General features: G+C 50.8%; 1 protein-coding gene and 1 long non-coding RNA gene across 9 annotated transcripts in view; one reads left to right on the top strand and one right to left on the bottom strand.

Moving 5' to 3' along the window:
- LOC100338355 (protein FAM156A/FAM156B) overlaps positions 1–11543 on the bottom strand; it is a 20497-nt gene extending 8954 nt beyond the window's left edge. For 3 of the 8 annotated variants that reach the window (XR_016228270.1, XR_016228271.1, XM_008248513.5), the window contains exon 1: positions 10871–11085. The gene's annotated coding sequence lies outside the window, so the exon portion shown is untranslated. The other 5 variants (XM_051834722.3, XM_089324733.1, XM_089324732.1 and 2 more) reach the window with 5 other exon arrangements.
- Positions 11217–17272, top strand: LOC149119606 (uncharacterized). The gene is made up of 2 exons (XR_016228276.1): positions 11217–11354; positions 11536–17272. It is a non-coding gene; the product is annotated as an uncharacterized LOC149119606 (long non-coding RNA).

The following is a 17272-nucleotide window of genomic DNA, read 5'->3' as shown; positions in this document are numbered from 1 at the left end:
ATCTCATGGGAGGCTGCTGCCCGTGCACTTCCTGTGCGGAAAGTGGGCATAACGACACCCACTCCCTGGCTGCTTCTGAGCACGACAGGAATCCTGCTCCTCGGGAGCTTAGAGTGCTACGGCACCCAATAAAGGTTTTCGAAGTGACAGCAATTACCGTATCCACGTGTCCAGCCGCACAAAATGACGCAGTCATTGACGTTAATTCCTTGCTGATTTTCCCCACCCATTCTGCAGCGTAATCTTAAGATTACTGGGTGAGGAATGTGTTCTTGTCGTCCACACTCACACACTTACAGAAAGCCGACTTTCACTACGCACTCAGCATTTGTGTCCAGGACACAAGCAGCCTTGAACATTTCCACCCTCAGCGCTCTTGGCTTTGCATCTCGTCAAAAAGGTTGGTGTGCCTGGGCGAATGACCTCCAAACTGCCATAGTGTATAAGTGAGCATTTTCTTTAATGGAAACAGGAGTAAAAATGAAGAGATTACAATGAGAAAAAATAGAGAATCCCAATCAAGCTAAAAGCTGGTTCTTTAAATGATCAACATAACTGATACAGCTGTTCACGACTAGCAGGGAAAACAACAGAGAAGGACCAGGTTCCCAGTGACTTGAGACGTGTCAGCTACCCAAACTGACCCAAGACGAGACAGTGTTCACAGGCCCATGTCTTTTTTTCTAAATACTGATATTTTTTTAGTATTTTTTTATTTATTTGAGAGGAAGATTTACAGAGAGGACAGGGAGATATGGAGGGCGAGAGGCAGAGAGAGGTAGAGAGAGAGAGAGGTCTTCCACCTGCTGGTTCACTCTTCAAGTGGCTGCAACTACAGGAGCTGGGCCTATCTGAAGGCAGGAGCCAGGAGCTTCTTCTGGGTCTCCCATGAGGGTGCAGAGGCCCATGGACTTGGGCCACCTTCCATTGCTTTCCTAGGCTATGGCAGGGAGCTGGATAGGAAATGGAGTAGCCAGGACTCGAACTGGCGCCCATATCAGAAGCCGGCATTGAAGGCAGCGGCTTTACCCACTATGCCACAGTGCCAGACCCAGGCCCATGAGTTTTACAAAAAGTGACTTGGGAGTGAGTTAAAAGCCTTTGCTAAAAGATCTGAGAGCCTAGACCCCCCTCCTGGAATTTCTGCCAGACAGCATATGAAGAAAGAACACCAATTCCATACATGATTTCTGCACCAAGACAAAGCAGAGGGAGCACTCCCTAATGATTCCGTATGGGTACCATTACCCTGATACCAAGAAAAGTGGAACTTAGTATTTCCACCGACCTTAGCACAGGATTCTTCAAAAAGAGACTAGTAGTTTGTTCCATCAGTATAGGAAAAGGCCCAGAAAGAAGTGGGTGTCACTCCTGGAATGCAAGGGCTGCTCTTTCAACAACGGAAGATCAATCAACAGAATGCACAGACTGAGAGATGAAGAAGAGGACAGGACGGTTCAAGATCCACAGAAAATCCACTTGATAAGACTCAAAATGCACGGATGAACAAAAGCTCTATCACTGTGGGGTTAGAAGACAACTTCAGAACCTCTTTAAGCGTGTGTACAGAAAAACAGACAGATAACATCCCGGAAGTGGGCAAAGAGTGAGTGCTTTCTCCCTAAGGCTGAGGACGGGCAAGGATGTCCACTCTCACCGTGGCTATTCCACTGCAAGCGGGAGGTCCTGGATGGTGCCATCACGCATACGAGTGAGACGGTAAGAAAGCAAAGTGCCCCTGCTCATAGATCTCACGATTGCTGCCAACGAGCCCCCAGCCATCACCCTCAAATCCCCTGGAACAAAGAGACCCGTTTAGGACGGATACAGGAGACAAGTCAGCACATGGAAAACCAGACAAGGACCTGGAAATGTAAAGCTAAAAAAGCCCTATATATCACAGCCCTCCCACACAATGAAACAGTTACAGATAAAATGAACATACTGGACCTGTATGCTACCAAGTATAAAAGGCTAATGAAAGAAGACCCCCCAGGGGCTGGTGCTGTGGCCCAGAGAGTTAAAGCCCTAGCCTGCAGCACTGGCATCCCATATGGGCGCCGGCTCGAGCCCTGGGTGCTCCACTTCCAATCAAGCTCTCTGTTATGGTCTGGGAAAGCAGTACAGTCCTTGGGCCTGTGCACCCGCATGGGCAACCCGGGGAAGGCTCCTGGCTTCGGATCAACTCAGCTCCAGTTGTTGCCGCCATTTGGGGAATGAACCAGCGGATGGAAGACCTCTCTCTCTCTGTAACTGTGTCTTTCAAATAAATAAAATAAATCCTTAAAAGAAAAAAGAAAGAAGATCCTCTACTGGAGAGAAACAATGTGCTCCTTCCCTGGAACAATCAACAGGGGGGACATAGTCAGTGACCTCCAAGCTGATCTGTAGAATCAAGGTGCGCTTACTTTGCTACTCCCCCACCTGCAGCCCCGGCACCCCTGGTTCTAGTCCCACTTTGGGCGCCGGATTCTGTCCTGGTTGCTCCTCTTCCAGTGCAGCTCTCTTCTGTGGCCCGGGAAGGTGGTGGAGGATGGCCCAGGTGCTTGGGGCCCTGCACCCGCATGGGAGACCAGGAGGAAGCACCTGGCTCCTGGCTTCGGATTGGCGCAGTGCCGGCCATAGTGGCCATTTGGGGGTGAACCAATGGAAAAGGAAGACCTTTCTCTTGTCTCTCTCTCTCTCACTGTCTAACTCTGCCTGTCCAAAAAGAAAAAAGAAAAGAAAGAATCAAGGTGATGCCAATCAAAGTCTCTTAAGGGAGTTTGTATAGAGATAGCAACCAATTCCACAATTCATATGGACTTACAAATTAGAAACAGAAAAGTGTGCTAGTAGACATCATGTCGTGGGCTGGCCATGAGGTTGCAGTAATCAAAAAGCTGTCTTGGCGTGTTGGCGCGGCAGAGCAAATAAAGCTGCCACCTGGGGTGCTGGCATCCCGTGCTGTGTGTGTGCAGAATCATGTCCCAGCTGCTGCACTTCCTATTGAGCTCCCTGCTAATGGCTTTGGAAAAGCAGCGGAAAACAGAAAACGGCACCCATGTTGGAGACACAGAGGAAGCTCCTGGTTAAGGCTCTGGCCTGGCCCCGCCCTGCTTGTTGCAGCCATCTGGAGAGTGAACCAGCAGATGCATGTTCTCTCTGTCTCTCCTCTCTCTGTAACTCTGACCTTGAAATGAATAAATAAATCTTTTCTTAAGACAATTTGACTTGATATGGCGTAGCTGTAAGTTTCAGTGGCCAAACAGAGAGTGTATGAATACACACACCCACACACAAATAAAATCATGGGAGTTTGGGACAAGAAGGGTGCTGGGAGAAAAAGAAAGGGAAGTCTTCACCAAATGGTGTTGTATAACCAACCATATGCAAGAGACTGAACCAGAACCACATAATTAATATGCAGTTGACTAAAATGAGTTCCAGATCTCAATGTCAAAGGTATGATAATGAGGTTTTAGAAGAAACCATAGGAGGGGCCAGCTTTGTGGTATAATGCATAAATGCGTTGCCTGCAATGCTGGCATCCCAAACGTGCAGCCCACAGCATAAAGCTGTTGCCTGCAATGCTCCCTTCCCAGATGGGAGCCAAGTGCATAAAGCAGTGGCCTGCAATGCTGGAATCCCAAATAGGTGCCAGAGTCCATAAAGCTGTTGCCTGCAATGCTGGCATCCAAATGGGTGCCACAGTCCATAAAGCTGTTGCTTGCAATGTTGGCAACCTAGATGGGTGCCACAGTGCATAAAGCTGTTGCTTGCAATGCTGGCATCCCAGATGGGCGCCATCTGCTCACCTCAGGATCCTAAGCCTTGTTAATGCACCTGGGAGAAAGCAAGGGAAGATGGCCCAAGTGCTATCCACTTAGGAAACCCGGATGAAGCTCCTGGCTTTGGCCTAGCCTAGCCCTGGGCATTACAGCCATTTGGGGTATGAACCACTGGAAGGAAGATCTCTCTCTGTCTCCCTCTCTCTGACTGTAGCTCTTTAAAACAAATAAACAAGGAGTAAGAGAGGGTAGAGATGTGCAATTTGGGACATGCTCAAGCTGACTTACCTCAAACGGTAGAGTTAGAAACATACTTGGGGATTCCAATTCAATCCCATCAAGGTGGCATATACCAATGCCATCAAAGTGATCCATCCAAGTGATCAATTTCTGTTCACAACTGATCATAATGATAGGACTAAGAGTCAGAAGGATCACATAAACAAGATTAGTGTCTGCAAATACTAACTGATAGAATAAAAAAGGGAGAGAACGATCCAACATGGGAAGTGAGATACACAGCAGACCCATAGAATGGCAGATGTCCTAAACAGCACTCTGGCCTCAGAATCAGCCCTTAAGGCATGCGGATCTGGCTGAAAAGCCCATGAGAGTATTTCAGGCATGGAAAGCCAAGACACTGTGGAAAAAAAAAAAGAAACCTAAATGAAAGATCTCCACGAGTGAGATCCCAGTGGAAAGAACGGGTCATCAAAGAAGGAGGTACCTTTCTCTGAAGGGAGGAGAGAACTTCCACTTTGACCATGGCCTTGTCTAAATATGATCAGAGTCGGTGAACTCAGGGGGCTTTCATAGCCTTGGCAGCTCATGACAAGAGCCTAGGGTGATTACTGATGCCATAAACAAGAGTGTCAATTTGTTAAGTCAACAACAGGAGTCACTGTGCACTTACTCCTCATGTAGGATCTCTGTCCTTAGTGTGCTGTACATTGAGATTTAATGCTATAACTAGTACTCAAACAGTATTTTTCACTTCATGTTTCTGTGTGGGAGGAAACTGTTGAAATCTTTACTTAATGTATGCTAAACTGATATTCTGTATATAAAGAGAATCGAAAATGAATCTTGATGTGAATGGAAGGGGAGAGGGAGTGGGAAAGGGGAGGGTTGCGGGTGGGAGGGACGTTATGGGGGGAAGCCATTGTAATCCATAAGCTGTATTTTGGAAATTTATATTCATTAAATAAAAGTTAGAAAAATAAAATAAAACGAATAAACAAATATTTAACAAAAGAAAAAACCTTAGGAGAATGTCTTTGAGGCTTGAGGAATGGCCAGCCTTGGACATGATGCCTATAGCAATGTCCATAATAGAAAAAAAAGGATAAATTGGAATTTATCACTAAACCTTTACAAGGTTGCTGTGAATGTGACAGAGTGTTAGGAGAACCAGAGGGGAAGCTACACATTAGGAGAAAATGTTTGTGAATCACAGATTCCTAAAGGCCTGTTATCTAGAACACATTTAGAAGGCATTTTCCAACTCAACGGTAAGGAAACAGAGAAGCCCGTGAGAAATGGGGAAGAAACAGACCTGGAGCACATGAAGCGACGCTCCGTGTGACTGAGCGTCAGGAAAAGGCAAACTCTACCCATGATCAGACAGCCCCTGGCTGCCCCCAGAATGGCTGAAATGGCAAGAACTCCCAGGAGCAAGGGCTGGCCAACAGGCTGAGCCACAGGAATGCTCCCCCTGCTGGTGGGCAAGTGAAACAGCACAGCCACAAGGAGATCCTGTTTGACACTTTGTTTCCAGCTAACCAGACCTTCTGGGCAGCAATCCCACTCTAGGGTGTGTACCCTAGAGAAAGGAACACGTGGGTTCACACGAAAGCCTGTGGGTGAACGCTCCAAGCAGCCCTATTCATAATCACCCCAATCGGAGCAAAGGCCAACGTCCTGCCCAGTCCCCAAACCAAGGCTACAGTGAAGAGGGAGAGATCGCGTTTCCCGAGCTAAATTAAGGGGAAGTGGCTGTCACTGCTCAGGGTAGCTCCAGGGAGTGCTCGGGCTGAAGGGACGGTTTGGGATCCAGATTCTGGTGGTGCCTATACAAACCTCCGCATGTCTAAATCTCAATGCACCGTACCACAACAGCAAACAACTCAATCTCACTGCATGTTAAGAGCAAAAACCCACCAGTGGATTCTGCAGGAAGGACCTCTCTCGGTGTGCTTCCTGGGAACACACTGTGCATGACTGAATAAAAAGCAAGATACAAAAGCTCCACTGAAAGTTTAGATCAGCAGCCCAGACTCTCTTCTTTCAGCAAACCTGGGAACCATGAACGCACTGCTTTTCCTGAGGGGGTCCTGGAACTCAGAAATGTTTTTTCATCAAACTGTGGTGATCAACAGGTGCCGGGGCAGGAAACAGCAATATTGGAACCATGGAGTCCTGTGACCTGGCTATGCGTGCACACAAACTCATACATCCCCAAAGAGGGTCTCTTACTATCTCTGTCATTGCCATGTAGGTTTCCAAATACTCGGCCCAGTTACATCCCATGGGCCATCCTTGTCGTAAACCAACACTTTCAGGTAAAACCTTTGGAACGTGATCTTAGCCCAGTTACCTCCCAAGCAGTCTCCACTTGTCACACGGACTCTCGGGATGATCCTTATTCCTGCTGCGGCCACTCAGCGAAAGCCAAGGATTCTACCCACGCTGTTTCGCTGAGAAACGCTTGAGACCTGAGACACCTCACTCCCGCCTGACTGACCCCGTTTTAATGCCTCGTTTCCCTCCGTCCATCAGTCGTGGGAAGTGAACCATTTCCCCGTCCTATCTCTATGCCCAGCACGACCGTCTCCACCCACTCTCACCACCCTTCCAGAGGCATCGAGGCCGACGAGGCCTAGCCATGTACCCCATTGGCAGGGAGGGGTACCGCGTGCAGTCAGTCTGACTTCCCTGCCCTCGTCATGTGCCGCTCCTTCTGAAGTGGGGAACAGCGCAAGTGGACATGACTGAACCCAGACGGTTATTGGCCAAAGCTTCGGTTTGGGAGATGACTTCGTCCCTGGCCGTACTGCTGCCCTGCTATGATGGTTCATGTTGAAGGGCACCTCAGCTAGGCCAGGAGGCCCGGCATCCAGCCCGGTCCAGACTCTGCGGTGGAGGATCTGATGAGCATTGACAAGGCGCTGATTTTCAGGAAAGGACGGTACCCTGCATAACACGGATGGGCTTCTGGTCAGGTGAGGGCTCCCAGAACAAGACAGGCTCTGAAGGGGGAAGCAATTTGGCCCGAGGCTGCCAGACAGACCCCTGCTGTGCTCCCACCTGCCGGCCTGCCTGCAGACCTGGCACTGAAGACATGGGGGCAGGCGCAATGCTGCGGTAGGCTTAGCCTCTTCCTGCAGTGCTGGGATCCCATATGGGTGCCGGTCGGAGTCCCAGCTGCTCCACTTGCAATCCAGCTCCCTGCTGGTGGCCTGGGTGAGTAGTAGAAGATGGTCCAAGTGCTTGGGGCTCCACACATGATTGGGAGACCCAGAAGAAGCTCCTGGCCCCTGGGTTTGGATCTGCCCAGCGGTGGCCATTTTGGCCATCTGGGGAGTGAACCAGTGGATGGGATTCCTCTCCCTCTCTCTCTAACTTTGTCTCTCAAACATAAATAAATCTTAACAAAAAAGACTGCAACATTAACTCACCTGAATTTCCAGCCGTTCCACTGGCGCTCTGCATTTGGGCTTTGTCAGTAGCCATAATCACATGAGCCAAGTCCTTACACTAACTCAATCTCTGAGTAGCTAGAGAGGGAAGGATATGTAGAGGCACATAGCTCTCCTATTGGTCTGTCTCTCTGGCGACCCCCATGAACATGCCCACAGTATGCACCTTTCTGCAGTGCAATCTAAATACACTTACACGTTGTCATAAACCATGTGGCTCACCTGGCTGTGGGGACTGAAAGAGGCATCCCAGAAAATGACTTCTGGTCACTTAGTTTCTGCCACAAGCAAGGTAATGTGACCTATGTGTTTCATTTTATTTATTTGAAAGGCAGAGTGACAGAGGGGGAGGGTGAGATAAAGAAAGCTTCCAACCGCTGGTTCACTCCCCAGATGCGGTCTGGACTGGGCCAGGAGCCAGGAACTCCATCTGGGTCTCCCACGTGGGTACCAGGGATCCAAGATCTTGGGCCACCTTCTGCTGCCTTCCCAGGTGCATTAGCAGGAAGTATGATCAGAAACAGAGTAGCCAAGTGTCTAACTGGCTCTCTGATAAGGGATGTTGATGTTGCGGGCTTTGGGTTCATCTGCTGCACCACACGGCAGTACCCTGAGCTAAGTGTTTCAATCGACTATCTCAGCGAGGTTCCCCAACAAACAACAAAGGTGACTAACATTTTGCAAGTGAAGAATCTGGGGCACAAGTCATTGGCCTGGCCCACGATGGAACTGGGTATGACTGAACGCTTTGACATCTGCAGCAGAGGGAGAGAGGTTTGGGGAGAAAGCTGGGGCCAGAAATGGAGGACTTCCGTGCCACACAAGAGCAACAGCAAACTACACGCTCTGTGTAGCTGTCCTGGGCCACGTGCCAAGCCAGAGGCTGCCCCACACGATGTGCACAGACGTGGAGCCAAGTGGGATGGAGCCATCCAGTGTGAGATGCTGGTCTTTATGCTGCCATCCACTGAAGGAAGCATCTGGGCCTTAGATGCAATCACTCAGCGCGTTGGCCCTGCAGAATCTGTGCTTTCCCACACTGCATGGAGGAGATGACTGTATCGAGAGGCCACATGCTGGCCCTAGGGACACACAAGCAGTACGAGGAAGATTCCATGCCAGGACGGCCATTGCCCCGGTGCACACCCTTGGTGGGAGACGCTTCTGCTCTGGACGCTCAGCCTGCCAAGGGGCCTGAGCTGGGATGCTGAGGGACACAGTTCAGTTATGATGCCTGTCACTGGGAGCCGACCAGGGCTGGTGCAGGGAGCAGGAGACTGACACAGCAGGCACCTACTCTCCCCCAGGTGCTGGTCTCAGTGCCAGCAGTGCTGCACAAAGGACTCGGAAAGTCCCGAGCCCTCATCAGCTTGCGTTCTATTGTGGGCGTGGAGAATGTCAACAGCTAAGCCAGTGAGTGCCAGCTATGCCTGGGTGATGAGCACTAGAGGCATTTGGATGCATTTGGATAACTAACCAGGGACACAGGACACTTTCTACAACTTTTCCTAACGGTGTGAAATACCTACCCCTCCCCCCCCCCCCCCCCCACGAAGTGAGCTTATTGTAGTTCAGAGAAAGAGACTTCCTTCAATCATATTAATCCCACAGCAGAGTGAGTGTTTCCCAGAAATGGCACAGTGGTAAAAGGAAGGGAGGGCTCTGCAGTTGGCTGCATGCCAAAAACTGTGCCCCCAGCCTTGTGCAATTGCTAGGGAGCAAGGAGGCCCTGTCTTTGCCACGCAAAGCCATGCAGGTTAGCCAAAGAGCTGGATCTGCACCTGGCTCTCATGTATGCTGTGTTTCAGAGGCCTCCCCAGACACCCCCGTCCTATGGGTGCGGAACAGAGGGCAGAGTCTTCCTGACGGCTTCACCACAAAACATGGAAGTCGGTGAACACCCGGGGATGCCCACTTTCGTGTGGAAGAACAGGAAGAGGAGAAGGAAGCCTGCCGCATGCATTAGAGGCGACAGGCAGGTGCGCAGGAGAGAAGCAGTGGGAGGGAGTAAGGAGGGGGCAGTGGGGGGAGGAGAGAAAGAGGAGGAGAAGCCTAAGCAGCAAGAGGAGGGACAAGGAGAAAGCCTCCAGCTGGGAGTGCAGAGTTCAGGTGGACTCAGCCCAGGTCATGGATCACTGTGTTGACACCTTGTGTGATACTGATGTCGGCCTGAGGGACATCAACACCTGTCACCTAGGAGCAAAACAACCTGACTGGGTGGCTCTATTTAGCCACTGAGCGTTCCTGAGCATCCACTGCTCGGCGCTGAGAGATCTGGGGAAGTAACAGGTGGTCCCAGGAATGGGATAAAGCGGGGTGAGTGGGACTACACGGGTGTAGACAGGTGCTAATAGAATGGGGGATAGAAGACACCACGTTCTGCAGCTCTTGATGGGACAGAATTTGAGCAGAGCACCTGCCGCATTCCCTCCTTCCCCTTGCGTCATTGCCAGCTGAGACACAGCTGGTGTGATGACAGCTAGACACCATGAAGGGCCGAATTTGGGCGCTGCCTTCATTGATACTGTGCTGCACAGGGTGGGGAGCAGAGACTTGGAAAGATTCTGTGGATTAAGAGAAACCTACGTGGAGCTCTCCACTGTATCAGCTCACCCACTGAGAATTATTCCTACCACAGGGACAGGAGAACAACTGCTACACTGAACCGCACGGGTAGCACCACTCCTAGGAGGCGCCTGTCTGGGCACCTGCCGAGTTCAGCAATCCGGACAGGCCTGGGTGCCTACTTCCCCGCATAGGCTACCCTGAGCGACCCAGACAACGTCAGCTATTGCAGTGCAACGCAGGAATCACACGGTCTACGTAAAGCATTTGTGTTGTCATATCGCGACCCACCTCTCTCACTCCAGCCCTAGAGTGTCTCTCATTTTCCTAGAAACCAAGCCAGTGGTTTTGTATTAGACCACGGGGAGGGAGACTTGCTGGGGGGATGGGGAGCCAAGGAAGCACGATTTCTGAACCTGTTGCACACTGGCTCAGCCAGCTACATCCCGGGTGCTCAGCACTGCCCACTGCTCGTCTGCTCAACCCCGCCAAGCCCCAGCTAGCGAGAGACAAATACGCCACAAGCAGATAGGACAACCGCCATTCCGCCGCGCACAAGTGGTGGGCGCACAGGAAAACCTCCGTACGCTAGGAGAGCTCCCTCCCGGGTGTCCCAGAGGCTGTGGGCCCACGACACCAACGCACACCTGGCCTGTTCTACAAGATCCTTGCTGCCCCTGTGTCTCGGGCACTCTGTCTCTGGGCCTCCGAGCGACTGTCCCACCCGCTCCAGTCTCTGCCCCCAGTCTCTCCCCACCCCCCGCCCGAGCGTCGGTCTCTGGGGCGCTCGGGCTCCCTCGGTCTCTCTCTGAATCTCTCTCCCTCCCCCTTTCTCACTCCGTCTCTCTGTCTCCATGTCTCTGTCGCTCTCGGGTCCATGCTCTCTCTGTCTCTGTCTCGGGCTCTCTCACGCGCGTTCTTTCTCCGGAGCAGCTCCCGCCATGCAGACACCAGCGCGCCGGCGCCTCCAGTGCGCGGCGAACGCAGTGCGGCGCGGGACAAGGGAGGGTTAAGACCACCGAGACGAGCCCTCCGCCACCCGCCTAGAGAGGCCGCACCGTGCAGAGGCGTCTGCGGGTCTTTCCTGCGTCAGAGGGGTGCGACGCCCGAGAGAAGCCGGACGTTCGGCTGGAAGCAGGAGGGCGGGGACGGTGGGCTCCTGTGCGGGACCCGTAGGTGCGTTGCTGCGGCCCGCGGCGTCCGCCCGGGCTGCACGGAGGGCAGGCGGTGAGATCGCCGCTCTCGGTAGCGCAGGGCACGCGGCAGCAGCCCGGCGGCTGTCCCGGGAGCCTGGTGTGTGGACGCGCGGATGCTTCCTGAGGTCGTGGGAAGAGATTCCGGGCAGGGGAGGTGACTTCGGGGGGGAGGGGGCCCGTGGGAGCTGGGCTGAGATTGGAGGAGGCCGCCTTCTGCGCGACGGGCTGGATAGGTCCGGTCTAGACCGTGCACGGGAGGGCCCATGCCTGCTCCTTGCTTATTTATAACTAATTGCTTGTGCACAGGTGCCATTAGCATAACGGGAAGGATGAAAACCCAGCGATGAAGCAATTGAATTTATCCAGGCTGCAGGAATAGGGACAGCGCTTCCGATCTGGAGAGCAGTGTCTGGGAGGGTGGCTTTGCCTTTTTAATTTCCAGAGGTAGGAAAAGGTACGATGCACACAGTTATTGGGGCGGGGGGCGGGTCGGTAATCGGCAGTGGTCTCAGCTGAACTTCGTAGTTACCCGAGGATACACTTCCAGCGCAAGTGAATCGGTGGTGAGACAGAGCAGGGTGGGAGGCTCCTTCGTCCCCGAGGTTTGTGGAGTGGTGAGGTGGGTGGACAGCCAGGCTTGTCTGAATTCCCGTGAGGGAGCTGGTCCTTTGTGCTCGGCCATTTCCAACCGCAGGAGAGGGTGCAGAGACGTTTCCACCGTGGCTCGTTTCAGCTGTCAGGTACTCAGTTCAACATCGTCGACAAGATTCCATTGAGCAAGACGTCTCTGACGCCTGTCCATGCAGCGCCATGGGTCGGAGAGCACTTTGCTCTCTCCGTGGAGGGAAGTGAGGCCGGAACAGCGCTTTGCAGATTTCAGGAGGCAGCGTTCTCAGAGCTACACGAAGGAGGCGCAGCTGATTTAATTATCCCAGGGAGCGAGTCTTCCTCCTCTTTGACAGATGAGATAAGGGAGCCGCAGGGAGGTCAGGTGGTCTGCCTAAGGGAGTAAGTGGTGGAGCCTTGATTCCAATCCCCGCGTGGGAGGCTTCCTCTCTCTGTTGCACAGGCTTCGCGGCCCATTTCCCGATCCACGAGGCTGGCTCCATCCTGTCTGCTCTCCTGCAGGCCTCTTGAGCCAACTGACAAGGCCACAGGCAGATTGCTCTCAAGGAGTCCTAGACAACTTTGGGGCACTGGTGATGCCCTCCAAGAAGACAGCGTTACAGACCCTGGGTGCCCAAGGCCTACCCCATACCCTGAGCGGAGGGTGGAGCTCCAGGAGGAAGATGGGTGTAAAGCAGGAGAGGTTTCCCTGAGACCACCTGAAGGGCCATCCTACTACACCTGTGTGTTTTGAGAAGGGTGACTGATTTATTGATTCCGTCATTTATTGGAAAGTTAGGGGAGAGCGCGGGAGAGATCTTCCATCCACCATTTCACTCTCCAAATGGCTACAAATATCAGGGCTGGGCCAGGGCAGAGCTAGGACCCAGGACTTCATCCTGGTGTCCCACGTTAGTCACCGGGGCCCAAGCCCTAGCGCCATCCTCTGCTGTTCTCCCAGGTGGGTTTAGCAGGAAGCTGGATTGCATGTGGAGCAGTGGGACCCCTGAACTGGCTGCTGGCTTCCCCACGCAAAGCTTAACCCCTGCATCACAACGCAGGCCCATTGCATTTCAGGAATCATGGATTATTTTGCATTTGCTTATTTGTCACTTCCCTGTTTAGCAGTGGCAATGCATATCCTCTGGTAACAATACTCAAAGCAAATATGTTGTAAAAGCAAGGCAGTATATGGAAAAGTAGATTCCCATATTACCTGGGGTGTACCTGATCAAAAGCGGCACCATTCTCCTTTGTAAAAAGAGAACATTCTCCTGGACTAAACGAGTGAAACAGATTAGTCATGTTTCCCTGTCATCCTCAGTCTCTTATTACAGGTGAGGATTCTGGGACAGAGAGGTGTGTCTCCCCAGCGTCACTGCGGGAAGACGTGTTTGTCTCACAGCCGTTAACGCTCATCCTGTCACAGTCTGAATCCATCCAGCCTCCCTCTGCACAGCGGCCCCTCGTCCATGTGGGCTGCCTGCATGAAGGCACCACCTTCTACCTAGCTGCTTAGGCCAGCGATGTGTAGCCATCCAGGGTTGCTGCCTCTCTCCCCTTTCCCACCCCCAGTTGGAGGCCTGGTCAGTCCACCTCTGAAGTTTTTTTAAGCAAGGTATCTACATGCTTTCCATCACCACAGGGAGCCCCCAGATTCTGTCCCCCTCATCTCTCCTTCACTACCACCACCGTTTGCTTCTTGGCTGATCTTCCTGCTGGCCATCTTGAGTGCTTCCCACACATTCATTCATTCTCTCTCTCTCTCAAAGATTTATTTGAAAGTCAGAGTTACACACAGAGAGAAGGAGAGGCAGAGAGAGAACTTCCACCTGCTGGTTTACTCCCCAATTGGCTGCAACGGCTGGAGCTGTGCCAATCCCAAGCCAGGAACCTGGAGCTTCTTTTGGGTCTCCCATGCGGGTGCAGGGGCCCAAGCACTTGGGTCATCTGCTGCTGCTTTCCCAGGCCATAGCAGAGAGTTGAATCTGAAGTGGAGCATCCAGGGCTGGAACCGGTGCCCATATGGTATTCCAGCACTGCAGGGGGCAGGTTTCCCTTCTTCGCTACTGTGCACCCCATCTGGCCCCATTCTCTGGCGTTGTCTGAGGAATGTTTCCAGACTCTGGGTGTTGTCACCCCTGCTGAGACTCTGCAGGTTCTGCTCACACCAAAGAGTGCAGCCCCCTAGACTGGGTACACCTGGCCCTGAGTACCCCAGCCTGCTCAGTTGTAGCAGAGCTGGCTTCCTTTTGCACCCTCACTCTGTCTTCTGGGCAAACCAAACAAATTACTTCCTGTTCATCCAACAACCTCCGCTCTGATTTCTGCAACCTGCCACGTGCTGTTCTGTTTATCTGCAATGCTCTTCTTCTGCCTGTCTCATCTGCCAGATCCCTGTGTACCTTCAACTTCACACTATGTTTAGAACAGTGTCCATTTTACCTGGGGAGTACTTTGATCAAAGGCACACTTGACAGGTTTGATATTTCTTACTGAGTAACACATGATGGACATTAAATACAGAGTCTCCAGTACATTGTGCAGTTTAATTTGACAGGGTTTCCTTTTTTTTTTTTTAATGAATTAGTTTGTTTGAACGAGTTATATAGAGGGAGGGACAGGATGGGAGAGATCTTCCATCCACTGGTTGATTCCCCAGGTGGCCGGAATGAATGGCAGGGGATGAGCCAGGCTGAAGCCAGGAGATAGGAGCTTCATCCGGGTCTCCCACATGGGTAGCAGGGAGACATGGAGATATCCAAACACTTGGGGGCATCCTCTGCTGCTTTTCCCAGGGCATCAGGGGGCTGAATCAGAAGTCAACAGCCAGGACACCATCCGGCACCCATATGGGATGCAGGCATCAGGTGGCAGCTTTGCCTGGCTATGCCACAGTGCTGGCCCCTTGCCAAGGATTTCTGGTGAAGGCTTACTTTGAGAGAATAGGATGCATGACAGTACCTGGGAAGTGACAGATCAGGTTGCTTGACTGGAATAAACATTTCACTGTGTGTGTAGATAATGAAATGTATTATATACCTTGTGTTGGTACAGTAAAATTAATAAATAACAAAAGCACCAGTCTAAATGACAAGAGTAATAGGGTAGGCACAGTGTAGATCTCCCCTTAATTCTTTGGGAACCTCATTCTACCTGAATATGGAGTTTGAAATGGTTCCACAGGTTTGGTTTCTTTTTTTCATTTAAATTTGTTTTTATTGTTTTTGAATATATTTATTTTTTAAATTAATTTTTAAGGAATACAAATTTCATAAGTACAACTTCAGGAATATAGTGATTCTTCCCAGCATACCCACCCTGCCACCCCTCCTCCTCTTCCCTCTCTCCTTTTCAGTCCCATTCTCCATTAAGATTCATTTTCAATTATGAATCTTGATGTGAATGGAAGGGGAGAGGGAGTGGGAAAGGGGAGGGTTGTGGGTGGGAGGGACGGTATGGGGGGGAAGCCATTGTAATCCATAAGTCGTACTTTGGAAATTCATATTCATTAAATAAAAGTTAAAAACAAAACAAAACAAAAAAAATTCATTTTCAATTAACTTTGTACGCAGAAGACCAACTCTATACTAGTAAAGATTTCAACAGTTTGTGCACACACAGTTTGAGAACTAGTTTTACAATTAACTCTCAATACAGCTCATTGGTGACAGAGGTCCTCCGTGGGAAGCTACTGCACAGTAACTTTTTTTTTTTTAAGATTTTATTTATTTGAAAGAGTTACACAGAGAGAGAAGGAGAGGCGTAGAGAGACAGAGAGAGAGGTCTTCCATGTAAAGAGAATGAAAAAGTTCTGTTAAAATAGAAGGAAAAAGTTTAACTCAAGGACAAGAAGTAAACAAGATAAGGAGGTAAGTCTGTACAACCTTAGGTGAACACAGAGGCTGTTTGGGGAATAGAGGGTGCCCTCTGTTCTTCCAAACAATGTTCTAATCAAATTTGTGGGAATATGGCCCTGGCTAGGCCAATTCACAGACAACTTTAAAAACATTTGCCTCTGGCCGATTGGCAAGCACTGCTAAGGTTAAGGTCAGGTAAGGAATTACTTAAGGAAAGGATATAAAAGGAGAAAAACCAATGAAGGTGGTACCGATTGCTTCCTGAATGCTGCATGCGTTGCCTGTGATGCTTTATTCCGGTGCTGTGGATGTAAGTTTCTACCAGACAGGAGTCTTTGTAAATAAATCTGATCTTCCTACTTTCATGGGTATGTGGATGTTTATTTGTGAATCGAGCCTCTAATATTGAAGTCTGTGCACAGCTCTTGGCCCTATCACTATCTGGTCAAAACATTCCATCTGCTGGTTCACTGCCCCAGTGGCTGCAATGGCCAGAGCTATGGCGACCTGGAGCCAGGAACCAGGAGCTTCCTCAGGGTCTCCCATGTGGGCTGCAGGAGCCCAAGGACTTGGGCCATCTTCTGCTTTCCCAGGCCATAGCAGACACGTCAATTGGAAGTGGGGCCGCTGGCACTAGAAGCGGCAACCATATGGGATGCTGGCACTGCACGTGTCAGCTTTACCTGCTATGCCACAGCACTGGCCTCTCCTGTTGTTAATTTAACAAGTAACACTCTTATGTATGATGTCAGTGATCACCCAAGGCTTTTGACATGAGCTGCCAAGGCTATGGAAGCCTTTTGAGTCCTCAAGCTTCGTCAGTATTCAGACAAGGCCATAAGCAAAGTGGAAGTTCTCTCCTCCCTTCAGAGAAAAGTACCTCCTTCTTTGATGGTGGCCGCAGTTTTGATACCGTGGCAGGATGCAGGCTGAGTACCTCGGTGAGGAGGGCTCCGTAGAAGCATGGCAAGATATCATTCTGTGCCATCAGTGACCCTGTAAATGAAAGATGGGAAGGACACCAGTCCCACCAGCACAACCCCAACCTCCAGCCTGGTTCAAGGGTACACAGTAGACACCCAGGGGCCCTGCCTTGCTTCCCACCATGCTGAAGTGTCTCCTAACATGCAGCATGGTGTGAATATCCCCTAAGGGAGCCTGACCATGGAGGTTGTAGTGCGTACCACACGTGGAAGACCTGGAAAGGCAAATATCTAGCCTGTTTCTACAGACGAGGAAGCAGCCAGAAAAGCAGTTAGGTCATTAGCGTGATCAGTTTAAGTTAATAACTGATCATAAAATAGGATTAAGTGTCAACGGGATCACAGAAATAAGACCAAGTGTCTGCTAATAATAATTGTTAGAATTAAAAAAGAGAGAACAATCCAACATAGGGGTTGGATACACAGCAGAGTCAGAATGGCAGATGTCCTAAATAGCATTCTTGCCTCAGAATCAGTCCTAAAGGCATTGGGATCTGGCTAAAATGTCCATGAGAGCTTTTCAGGCATGGAAAGCCAAGACACTGTGGCAAAGAAATGACCTAAATGGAAGATCTCTGTGAGTGAGATCCTGGC

This window comes from Oryctolagus cuniculus, chromosome X (assembly GCF_051225735.1).
Source record: "Oryctolagus cuniculus isolate XC-2025 breed Fujian yellow rabbit chromosome X, ASM5122573v1, whole genome shotgun sequence".
NCBI lineage: Eukaryota > Metazoa > Chordata > Mammalia > Lagomorpha > Leporidae > Oryctolagus > Oryctolagus cuniculus.
This window is presented reverse-complemented; position numbering and strand designations above follow the sequence as displayed.